Here is a 12,233-nt window from a genome sequence, read left to right as displayed (position 1 = left end):
TAGAAAGCAGTGAGATAGTACTAAAAAGGAAACATCTATCAAGGAACTGGAAGATTGTCCTCCTGGAGAATTTCTCTATTAACCTTTCTAGAGAAATAAATACTGAAACCAATTACCTCCTTCTGAGTAAAGAATAGAAAAGAATATTGTTTTTACAGGAAAGAAAATTGCCTAAGACACTGGAATACATTACCCATTTTCATGAGATATGTCAGGTTCAGCTGAACTTTTCTGTGCAGTCCCGAATCTTAATTCCAAACCACAATCTTCTCTGGTGATTTGTCTACTGATAACTATTAATGACAATCAGAATTCCTTCTTGAAAACAATTTTCAGTAAATTTGAAAAACAATTTTCAATAAATTTTCTTTACTAGAATCAGACTCTAATGAATATGATACTCAATGTTTCCATGGAAACAGTTTTCAAAATGAGACCTGATTGTGATCATAGCTTACTAACAGGACCACTGAACTTTTTTAAATGGCTTTCCTAATTCTAACAGTATTCACAGAATAAAGAAACTGTTAAATACACATTGGTATTTACAATGTTTCTGTGTTTAAATGTCCAGAAAAATACAAAAATTCACATGTGGATTATTTTAAAAGGAAATGTTAAGTCAATATTTACTTGTTCTTATGTCTGATTACAGATGACATAGTAGGTTTTTTAACTAAAGTATAGTTGATTTACAATATTGTGTTAGTTTCACATGTACAGCATGATTTGGGTTTTTTTTGCAGATTATAACAGCAGGTTTTTAAATACATTAAGAATCACAAATTCAATATGATATCACCCATGTTTTTTTTAAGATAAAAATCCATATTTAAACATCAGTGGTAAATCACTCACCTTTTCACAGTAATCAGAGAGAAAGAGAACATAAAATGTATTTTAACCTGTGCCACAAGGATGAAGTAAATAAAATTTGGGGATATAGGCAGTTATTGTCATCTCTTCATTTGTTTATGAATTATTTATTCACAGGACACACATTTTTATTCAATATCTAATATGAACTGGGTCTCTTAGTCATTCATTGTACTAGGTTAAGGAAAACATTTATGGTCAAAATCTGCAGTATCTGTTTACTTATCTTTCTTCACAAGAAACTTACTATCTCCATTACTTCCTTTCCCTCTAGCAGCAAACTAAAAGAATAGCATGAGATGACACATAATGCTAAATTGAATATAGTCTAGTGTAAGCATTCATGATATGACCAATTTAGTGCTTTGGACAGTTAAGATAGGGAGGTCAATAGGAACTGAAGTTACTTGGAAGTTGATAGATGTATTGAAGTTGATAGATTTTAAATGGCTTTAGAGGATTGCAAAGGTTAGGATGGGCCAAGAGAAGGGAGATCACTTTAATTAGGAGAGCAATAAATTAGCAATGTGACCAGTCCTCATTTGTTAGGAAAAAAGTGGTTGAAAATAAAATTCAAGGTTGCTCTTATGCTAGTACTTGTATAAACATGAAACCTGGACAAAGGAAAAAGTATAAAGTAGGTGATTTATTTGTAGTAAGATCCTTTTTAATAAGCCATTCAATACCTATTCAATACCTCATTTTAATATGAACAGTAGGATAGGTCAGGCTTGGTTGAATTACAAACATAAAGGGGATGGCAATTACCAAAGTCAGAAAGCTTGTCAGTTTAAGCTTAGAGAGTCATGTACACAATTAAAACTGAGGGCAGAATCTGTGGTAGTGAGTCAGGTGACTATAAACCTATATCCAGAAGTGGACACAAGATGAGAATATCAGCTCACATGGCTCGAATCCCTGGAGCTCCAGTTATTAGATAAGGGTTTCATTGTGTAGGTATCTTGACTGACATTAACTGTACTAAGGTCTGGGGCAGTAAACTTGAAAATTCTCCTCCTTCTAGAATCCAAGTTATTCCTAATATATCCCCCCACCTTTACAAAGCTAAAATGGATAAATGTTTCTGCATGACTAAGAGCTAATAAAAGTAAGTTTCTATGAAATTTTAAGTTTTAGCATTACCATGTTCTGTATATAGAGCTCTTAAAATAACAGTAGGTACAGTATATTGTTTGTTAGTAAATATATTTATATGTCACTTAGAATTCAAATCTCATAGACATGTTGTATGATAATTCTATACAAATAATTTATTAACTCTGATATTCAAACTCATTTGTGGTATGTTGAAGAGTACACAGGGCCTCACTGGAGGACATTAAATTGATATCATGCACAGCTGCACAGAAGACAGAGATATTTCTGTTAGACAGCCAGAGATATTTCTGTTAGACAAGCCAGAATACCTGTAAAAGACATATTTCTACTTAAATGCATATGGCCTATTCCTGCCTATATGTGTTACACCTTTAACAATTACTTAACAAAGGTAATGAAAATAATTTTATGTGTGTGTGTAAAATGGGGACCATAGAAAAAGATACCTTTACAGATCATTCAGTGTAATCCAGCCCGCTCAATTTTAAAGTAAAAAGACTGACCCAGAGAACAAATGAGAAGTTCAGCTCAGCTTGAGTAAAAATGGTATATTTGTTAATGAGAATAAGTTTGGATAAAACAAGCACAAAATTTTGGACTTGATCCAATAGGTAATGGAGCATCATTGAAAATGGAGCATCACAAATAATAGAACAGGATAGTAACATGATGAAATAGTTTTAAGATAGTTATCTAGGTTGCTATTGCACTTATGAAGTAGGCAAAAATGAGGTAATGATGACTTGAACTATGATGTGAACAGTTGGAGCAGAATGTAAGAGAAAGATCAAAGAGATATTTTTGAGACTGAAATTGACTGGGCTTGGGTCATATTGGACCTATTGGAGTAAATGATATGAAACTTATGACTGAATTCTTGATTTTGAGTATAGAATATAGAATAGTTGCCTTGTCAATTGTAAGACACAGAAAAGAAAAATGGAAAGAGTAGAGTAGAAGAGAAGGTAAAGAGTTCAATTAATGATACCTGGATTTGAGAGTCATGTAGGACATCATGGATAAATGCTGTGAATATAATCAGTTTCACAGACTAAAGACTTATTGAGAGTCAAGATTAAAGTTAGAACTTGGGAAGTTCAATATAGGAGCTGAAAATAAGTGAAAAGACTCAGATTTGTTCTAAAAAGAAGTATATAGGTGAAAACTTCCCAGAGTCAAAGACTCACAATTAGAAGGCCCACAGTTAATGGATGATTAGAGATAGTAGAAAAAGTAAGAGAAAAGAGAATATGTAGAAAATCCTAAAGACTCCACACACACACACACAAAATCTATCAGAACTAACAAACGAATTCAGCAAAGTTTCAGGGTAAAAAATCGACATTAAAAAAATCAGTTACATTTCTATACACTAACAACAGACTGTCTGAAAAGCAAAAAAACAATCACAGTTATGAGAGCATCAATAATAATAAAATTCTTACATATAAACTTAACCAAGAAAGATTTGTATGCTAAAAGTCATAAAACACTGATGAAAAAATTATAGAAGACACAAATAAATGGAAAGATAACTTATGTTCATGGACTGGAAGACTTAATATTGTTAAAATGTCCATACTACCCAAAGCTACCTATAGATTCAATGCAATTCCTACCAAAACCCCAATAGCAGTTTTGCAGTAATAGAAAAAGTACTCCTAAATTATTGTGGAACCACAAACAGACCCTGACTAGCCAAAGCTATTTTGAGCAAGAAGAGCAAAACCAGAGGCATTTCATGTCCTGATTTCAAAATATACTATAAAACTACAGTAACCAAAAGAGTGTGGTACCAGCATAAAAAAAAGACATAGACAAATAGGACAAAAAAGAGATGCCAGAAATAAACCCAGGCATACATGGTCCACTGATCTTTGACAAGGGTGCCAAGAACACAAAATGAGGAAAGAATAGTCTCTTCATAAATGGTGTTGGAAAACTGGGTGTTAACATACAAAAGAATGAAATTGGACCCTTATCTTAGGCCATGTATAAAAATCAACTCAAAATGGATTAAAGATTTAATTGTTAAGATTTGAAACTGTAAAACTCTTAGAAGAAAGCATAAGTAAAATGCTTTGTGATATTGACCTTAGCAGTGATTTCTTGGATATGACATGAAAAGCACAGGCAACAAAGGCAAAAACAGAAAAGTGAGACTATATCAAACTAAAAAGCTTCTGTACAGGAAAGGAAACAACAAAATGAAAGGGCAACTGTGGAATGGGAGAAAATATTTGCAAACCATATATTTGATAAAAGCTTATTATACAAAATACATAAGAAAATCAAAAGTAGGTCTGTTTTTCCTCAAAAAGACTATGTTTTCTCAAATTCCACATTACATTTGTGTAGTAGTTTATATCGTACCCAAAATGGAGAACCAACCAGAGTGTTCTGGAGGAATATACTTATCATAGCTTGTTTACACCTATATTTCCTTTTTCTTAGCCTACAATTTGTATATACAAGTACTGCCTATTGTAATCTACTTTATTGTTTATTTCTATAATTGTACTTCATATTTTGGTAACAGTCCTTTAATATATACTTGCTTTATCTCTATTAAAATATTTTTTTCATATAGGCACAACAACTGAAATTAGATGAAAAAAGATGTCTTATGGGCTATGGAATCCAAAAATGCCTAAATCCTGCCTTTGACTATCCATACATACCCACTCTTACAAGGCCCTTTATAAAATATATGTACAGAGTAGACAAGTGGAAAAAACTAATTCTTATTGGTAGTTGTGGCTTCATGCCAAATTCCACAGGGATAGCCTGTGCCTACATCTAACTAAAGTTTAACTGACTTATAAATAAAGTATGCCACAGAACCCAAACTATATCTCAGTTCTTATAGCACTTATTTTAAGAAAAAACAGAACACATCCACTGTTCAGAAGAGTCAGATGATATAATATGATTAATGTAGTACCTAAGGCAAAACTTGATTCCCCATCCCATTTTTTAAAAATTTCTTTTTGTTTGTGGAACAGAATAAAAAGATTATTTCTAAGGAAGTATGTTTGTCTCATGTAAGAACCTAAAGAAAATGTGCGAAAATAACTATAAATTCAAAAAAAAATTGTTCTAGAGCAGCCTCTTACAAAAGAATAAAGTTGTGTACCAATGCCATAGCATGTACAAAACTTAATTTAAAATGGATTATAGACTTAAATGTAAGAGCTAAAATAATAAAACTCATAGAAGAAAACACCAGACTGAATCTCAATTATCATGAGTCAGGCAACAGTTTCTTAGATATGACACCAAAAGCTTAAGCAACAAAAGAAAAAAATAGGTAAATTGGGCTTTATCAAAATTAAAAATCATTCATGCTTCAAAAGACAGCATCAGAAACGTAAAAAAACAATCCAGGTAATTAGGATTTTCAGCTCCACATGTAAGGAGCTTCTGCTGTCACTCCATCCTACCAATAAGTAAAATGCTGAACAGACTAAAAAATCGACAACTCTCCTTGGATCTGTAAGAGAGTGGAACACAGGAAAACTGATGTCCCAAATATTGGAGAGACAGACAGATGAATAAAAGGAGTCTCAGCTTACGCGAGGAGCAGAGACACAGAAGCAGAAACATCAGGGAACCAGCAACGCAGGAGTAAGGAACCATAAAATGATTCACTTCGTTATAAAGCAGAAACTAACACACTATTGTAAAGCAATAATACTCCAATAAAGATGTTTACAAAAATAAATGTAATTGTTGAATTGCTGGAGTCTCAGTGTTAACAAGTCTGAGAGTTAAAATTACCAGGGGAACCTACTCATAGATGGCCCCCATGATATTGTAAAACTTACCACCAGGAAACTGATCAAGTTTCCATAGTATATATCAGAAAAAAAAAAACCTGCTTCAGGCAGGGAAAGGGGAAAAGGAGCCATTTTAAATACCCCAGAGCACTCTGTTCTTCTTAACAGTTCTTCCCTCAGGGAAAACTAGTTAACCAGTGCCTAACTTGTTGGGGTATCATTAGAGCTTCACTCTACTGAGGAAGGGAAACATCCAGCTCAAACCTACTCTACCAACCTATCCCACCCGAGGAGGGAAGAAAAAAAATACTGAAAAACTCTTTTGAAGTTCACAGTCCACAGGCATAGGTTCACTAAAAGACTGAAAACTAATATTAGGTCTATAGATTGGTTTCCCTCCCTTTACATCTCACCACCACATTTCTAAAGGCCTAGTTACAGCAGTTCTTTTTACTCAGTACACCATGTCTGGCTATCAAGACAAAAGTTAAAAGGCACACCAAAGTGCAAAAACCTCAATTTTAATAGAGAGAGCAAGTATCAGAACCGGACATAGCAGGAATGTTGGAATTATAAGACCAGAAATTTAAAACAACTATGATTAATATGCTAAGTGTTCTGATGGATAAATTAGACAGCATGCAAAAACAGATGGGCAATAAAAGCAGAGAGATGGAAATCCTAAGAAAGAACCAGAAAGAAATGCTAAATATTAAAAAAATACTGAAACAGAAATGAAGATGCTTGATGGGCTTTTTTAGTAGACTGAGTGCAGCTGAGGAAAGAATCTTTGAGCTAGAGATATATCAATAGAATCACTGGAAAGCAAAGAAAACAAAGATTAAAAAAAAAAAGAAAGAAAAAGACGACAGCATATCCAAGGGTCTCTGCAAAAGGTGCAACATATGCATAATGATAAGACCAGAAAGGGAAGAAAGAGGGAAAGAAATGGAAGAAATATTTGAAATAATGACTGAGAATTTACCCTAAATCAATGTCAGACCCCAAATCACAGACTCAAGAAACAGAGAATACCAAGCAGGATAAATGCAAATAAATAAATAATCTACACCAAAGCATATTATTTCGAACTACAGAAAATCAAAGATAGAGTCCTGAGAGAAGCCAGAGGAATAAAACACCTTACATATAAAAGAACAAGATAAGAATTACATCCAATGTCTCCTCAGAAACCATGCAGGCAGGAAGAAAGTAGAGTGAAATATTTAAACTGTTCAGAGAAAAATACTTCACCAAACTGGAATTGTGTACATTACAAAATTTTGCATCAAATGTAAAGGAGAAATATTTTCTTACAAATAAACACTGAGGGAATTTGTTGCCAGCAGACCTGACTTACAAGTAACATAAAAAGAAGTTCTTTCAGAACAATGTAGAAGAAATGGATATATCCCTAGACATATACAGTTTACCAAGACTGAATCATGAAGAAATAAAAAATCTGAATAGGCAAATAATGAGTAAGGATCACTAATCAAAACCCCCCCTACAGAATACTACTGAACTCAGTTCGATAGGACCCTAAAAGAATCATATACCATAATCAAGTGGGATTAATCACTGGAATTTACAAATGTTCAAAATGCATAATCAATATGATACATCACATTAAAAGAATGAAAGATAAAATCATATTATTATCTCAATGGATGCAGAAAAAGCATTTGACAATACTCTTTCATGAAAAAATTCTCAATAAATTGAGTACAGAAGGACTGTACCTCAATATAATACAGGCCATTTATAACAAGCCCACTGTCAACATTATACTCAATGGTAAAAAGCTGAAAACTGTTCTCCTAAGATCAGGGACAAGGGTGTGCCCACTCTCACTAATCCTATTTAACAGTACTGGCAGCCCTAGCCAGAGCAACAAGTCAAAATAAATAATAAGTAAGTAAATAATAAATAGATATAAATTGGAATGGAAGAAGTAAAATTGTCTCTTTTTGCAGATAATAAGATTTTATATATAAAATATCCTAAAGATTCCACCAAAAACTTAAAACTATTAAACACATTGAGTAAAATTGCAGAAATAAAAATCAACATAAAAAAATCTGTTGCACTGGGGGCAGAGATCAAGATGACAGAATAGAAGGACATGGAGCTCACTTCCCTCAGCAAACACATCAAAAATACTTCTACATGTGAAAATAATTCTCACAGAAAACTAACTGAAAGCTGGCAAAAGATATCTTATACAACCACAGAAAGATCCCCACCTAAAGAATTGGGGTGGGACCTGCATCCCTGGGAGGGAGCTGTGAAAGAGGAAAGATTCCCTCACCCTGGGAACCCCCTTTGCTGACCAGGAGGTCCACCAAGGCAGAGAGGGAGCTGAAGTGGCCTGGATTTTGCTCGAGAGAAATGTACAGGTGCTGGCTTGCTAACAATCAGGGCAGAGACTGGTACCGAGAGCTACCATACCACCACATTTCCCAGCCCATAACTTGTGCCTGCTAGTACCTGCAGTGGCCAGGTGCTGAAACTTGGGTTTCAGCACACAGACTCTGGGAGAGGACACAGTTTAGCTGCTTAGCAACAGCCCAAAGGACCTGGAGTGTGGTCTGGGCCACCACTGTTAAAGTGTGCAAGATGGGGCACAGGTCCACCATAGAAGACCCATCATCAGTGCACACAGGGTGGAGTGTGGGTCTGCCATAACACCCCCGGCTGTCAGCATGCTCATGGCAGGGTGCAGCTCTAGCAGGGGCAGGCTTTGTGACCATGCACAGGCTGGAGGCAGGGCTGACATCAGAGCCAATTATCAGCTCTTCCTCAGCAGGGACAGGTCCCGCGGCTGGTCTAGCATCAGTAGACTATTGGCACACACAGCAGGTGGTGAGCAGCATCACAGACTCGCATTCCTGGTGGACAGCCCTGGGGAGGAATACAAAGCAGCTCCTTTCCCAGTGTAAATGCTCCAGTCCTGCCTACCTCACAACTGGGGAGCAGAACCTACCCTGCAACAAGGCTGTGACAGCCAAAGAGCAAAGATGAGGACCTGCCCAACATCCAGTGCAGGCTATGGTCACCATAACACCAAACACACCCCCAATCAAGGGGACAATCAGTGGCCAGCATACTCTGAGGAAAGACATGGCAAGCATCTGTACCAAAAACATCTCTCGCACCAAAAATAATGGACTCACACAGTCAACACAGGGATACTTCCACATAAAAACAGCCCTACAAGACTACAGTAGATAACTGTCTCCTAAATTCATAGAGACAGAGAAATGTAAGCAAAATGAAGAAGAGGAAATACTCTCAATTTAAAGAACAAGAGAAATCCCCCAAAAGAATAATGAAACAGACCTCTCCAATCTATCAGAGTCAGAGTTCAAAAAGGAGGTAATAGGGCTTCCCTGGTGGTGCAGTGGTTGAGAGTCCGCCTGCCGATGCAGGGGACACGGGTTCATGCCCCAGTCTGGGAAGATCCCACATGCCGTGGAGCAGCTGGGCCAGTGAGCCATGGCCGCTGAGCCTGCACGTCTGGAGCCTGTGCTCCACAACGGGAGAGGCCACAACAGTGAGAGGCCTGCATACCGCAAAAAAAAAAAAAAGAAAGAAAAGGAGGTAATAAAAATGCTAAAGGAATTAAGAAAGATTATCAATAGAAATACAGATCACTCTAAGAGGAAACTATAAAGAGGAACCAATCAAAATTAGACAACTCAATTGCTGAGATAAAAACCAACCAGCTAAAGGAAATGAATAGCAGACTAAATAATGCAGAACAGCAAGTAAGTGATCTGGAAGATAGAATAATGGAAGTCACCCAGTCAGAACATCAGACAGAAAGACAAATGAAAAAAAAAAAAAAATGAAAGCAACATATGACATCTATGGAATAATATAAAGCATGCCAACCTATGCATAATAGGTGTTTCAGAAGGAGAAGAAAGAGAAAGAGAATTGAAAATGTATTTGAAGAAATTATGGTTGAAAACTTCCCAAACCTAAAGAAGGACAGATACCCAGTTATAGAAAGCACAGAGGGCCCCAAACAAGATGAACCCAAACAGACCCACACCAAGACATATCATAATTAAAATGGCAAAAGTTAAACAGAGCATTCTAAAGACAGCAAGAGAAAAAACAGAGTCAGTTATGAGGGAACCCTCATAAGGCAATCAGCTGATTTCTCTACAAGAACTTTGTAGTTCATAAGGGAGTGGCATGAGATAGTCAAAGTCCTGAAAGGGAAAAACCTACAAACCTAGGATATCAACCCAGCAAGGTAATTATTTAGAATAGAAGGAGAAACTAAGAATTTCTCAGAAAAGCAAAAACTAAAAGAATACAGCAATACTAAACCTAACCTGAAAGAAATATTGAAAGTTATTCTCTAAATAGAAAAAAGGAATCAATAGGAAAAGGAGAAAACACAATAGGAAAGGTAAATATATTAAAGGATTGAGGATCACTTAAGCCAGTACAGAGATTAAAAAACAACCAAAAACATTTGTAAAGGCAATTATAACAACAATGAATAGCAAAAGGATAAAAATAAAGATGTAAAATAGGACATCAAAAATCACAAAATGTAGCGGAGGAGAGTTAAAAAAAAGTAGATCTTTTAGAATATGTTTGAACTTATATGACTATTGGTCTAAAGCAAGTAGGTATAGTTATGGGTTAACATACTTGAAAACCAGGGTAACTACAAAACAAAAACATAGAGTAAGAATCACAAAAACCAAAAAGAAAGGAACTGAAGCATACTACAAAAGAAAACCATCAACCTACAAAAGGAAAAACATAAAAGAAGAAAGGAACAAAGAAGAAATACAAAATCAACTGGAAAACAAGGTTTAAAATGGCAATAAATAGTTATCAATAATTACTTTAAATGTCAGTGGACTAAATGCTCTGATCAAAAGACATGGAATGGAAAATTAGATTAAAAAAAAAAACCCAAGAACCTACAATATTCTGGCTACAAGAGACTTACTTTCAGGCGAGATACATAGATTAAAAGTGAGGGGGGTGGGAAAAGATGTTTCATGCAAATGAAAATGACAAGAAAATGGGGGTAGCAATACTCATATCAGACAAAATAGACTTTAAGACAAAGACCATAAAGACAGAGAAGGACACTATATAATGATAAAAGGAATTTATTTACAAAACAGAAACAGACTCACAGACATAGAAGACAAATGTATGGTTACCAAAGGAGAAAGCAGGATGCAGGGGATGGATAAATTAAGAATATGGGATTATCAGATACACACTATTATATATAAAATAGAAAAACAACCAGGATTTACTGTATAGCACATGGAACAATATTCAATGTAATAACCTGTAATGGAAAGACTCTGAAAAAAAAAAGTAAAAGAATCTGAATCACTTTGCTCTATACCTGAAACTAGTACAATATTGTAAATCAACTACACTTCAATTTAAGAAAATCAGTTTCATTTTTATATATTAACAACAAATTATCTATAAAAGAACTAAATAATCTCATTAACAATAAAATAAAAAACAAAATACTTGGGAATAAATTTAACCAAGGAGGTGAAAGGTCTGTACCTTGAAAACTATAAGACATTGATGAAAGAAATTGAATAAGACAAATAAATGGAAAGATATCCCATGTTATAGATCATAGAATTAATCTTTTTAAAACCTCATGGACCTACTACCCAAACTCATCTATAGATTTAATACAATCCCTATCAAATTTACAATGGCATTTTAAACAGAACTGAAAAAACAATCCTAAAATTAGTTTGGAACCACAAAAGACCTTAAATAGCCAAAGCAATCTTTAGAAAGAACAAAGCTGCAGATGTCATACTTCCTGATTTCAAATTACACTTTAAAGCTATGATACTGTCATAAAAACAGACACATAGACCAATGAAACAGAACTGATAGCTCAGAAATAAGATCACACATATATGGTCAACTATTACTTGACAAGGAAACCAAGCATGTTCAAAAGGAAAATGTCTCTTCAACAAATGGTAGTGGAAAAACTGAATATTAACATGTAAAAGAATAAAACTGGACTCCTATCTCACAAAAATTAACTCAAAATAGATTAAAGACATACATAAAACCTGAAACTGTAAAACCTTCAGAAAGAAATCCTGTAATTTGTGACAACATGAATGAAACTTGAGGATATTATGTTACATGAAATAAGTCATACAGAGAAAGACAAATGTTGTGGAATATAAACAACAACAAAAAAAACCCCACATAGAAACAGAGTGGATTGTTGGTTGCCAGGGATGGAGGGAAGTGTGCAAGGTTGGGGAAATAGGTGAAAGTTGTCAAAGGGTACATCTTCCAATTATAAGATGAATAACTTCTGAGGATCTAATGTAAAGCATGATGAGTAGTTTTAACAATATTGTACTGTATACTTAAAAGTTGCTAAGAGAGTAAATCTTAAAATTTCTCACCACCAAAAAA

Source organism: Delphinus delphis, chromosome 4 (assembly GCF_949987515.2).
Source record: "Delphinus delphis chromosome 4, mDelDel1.2, whole genome shotgun sequence".
In the NCBI taxonomy this organism is placed as follows: Eukaryota; Metazoa; Chordata; class Mammalia; order Artiodactyla; family Delphinidae; genus Delphinus; species Delphinus delphis.
Note: the sequence above shows the minus strand (reverse complement) of the source record.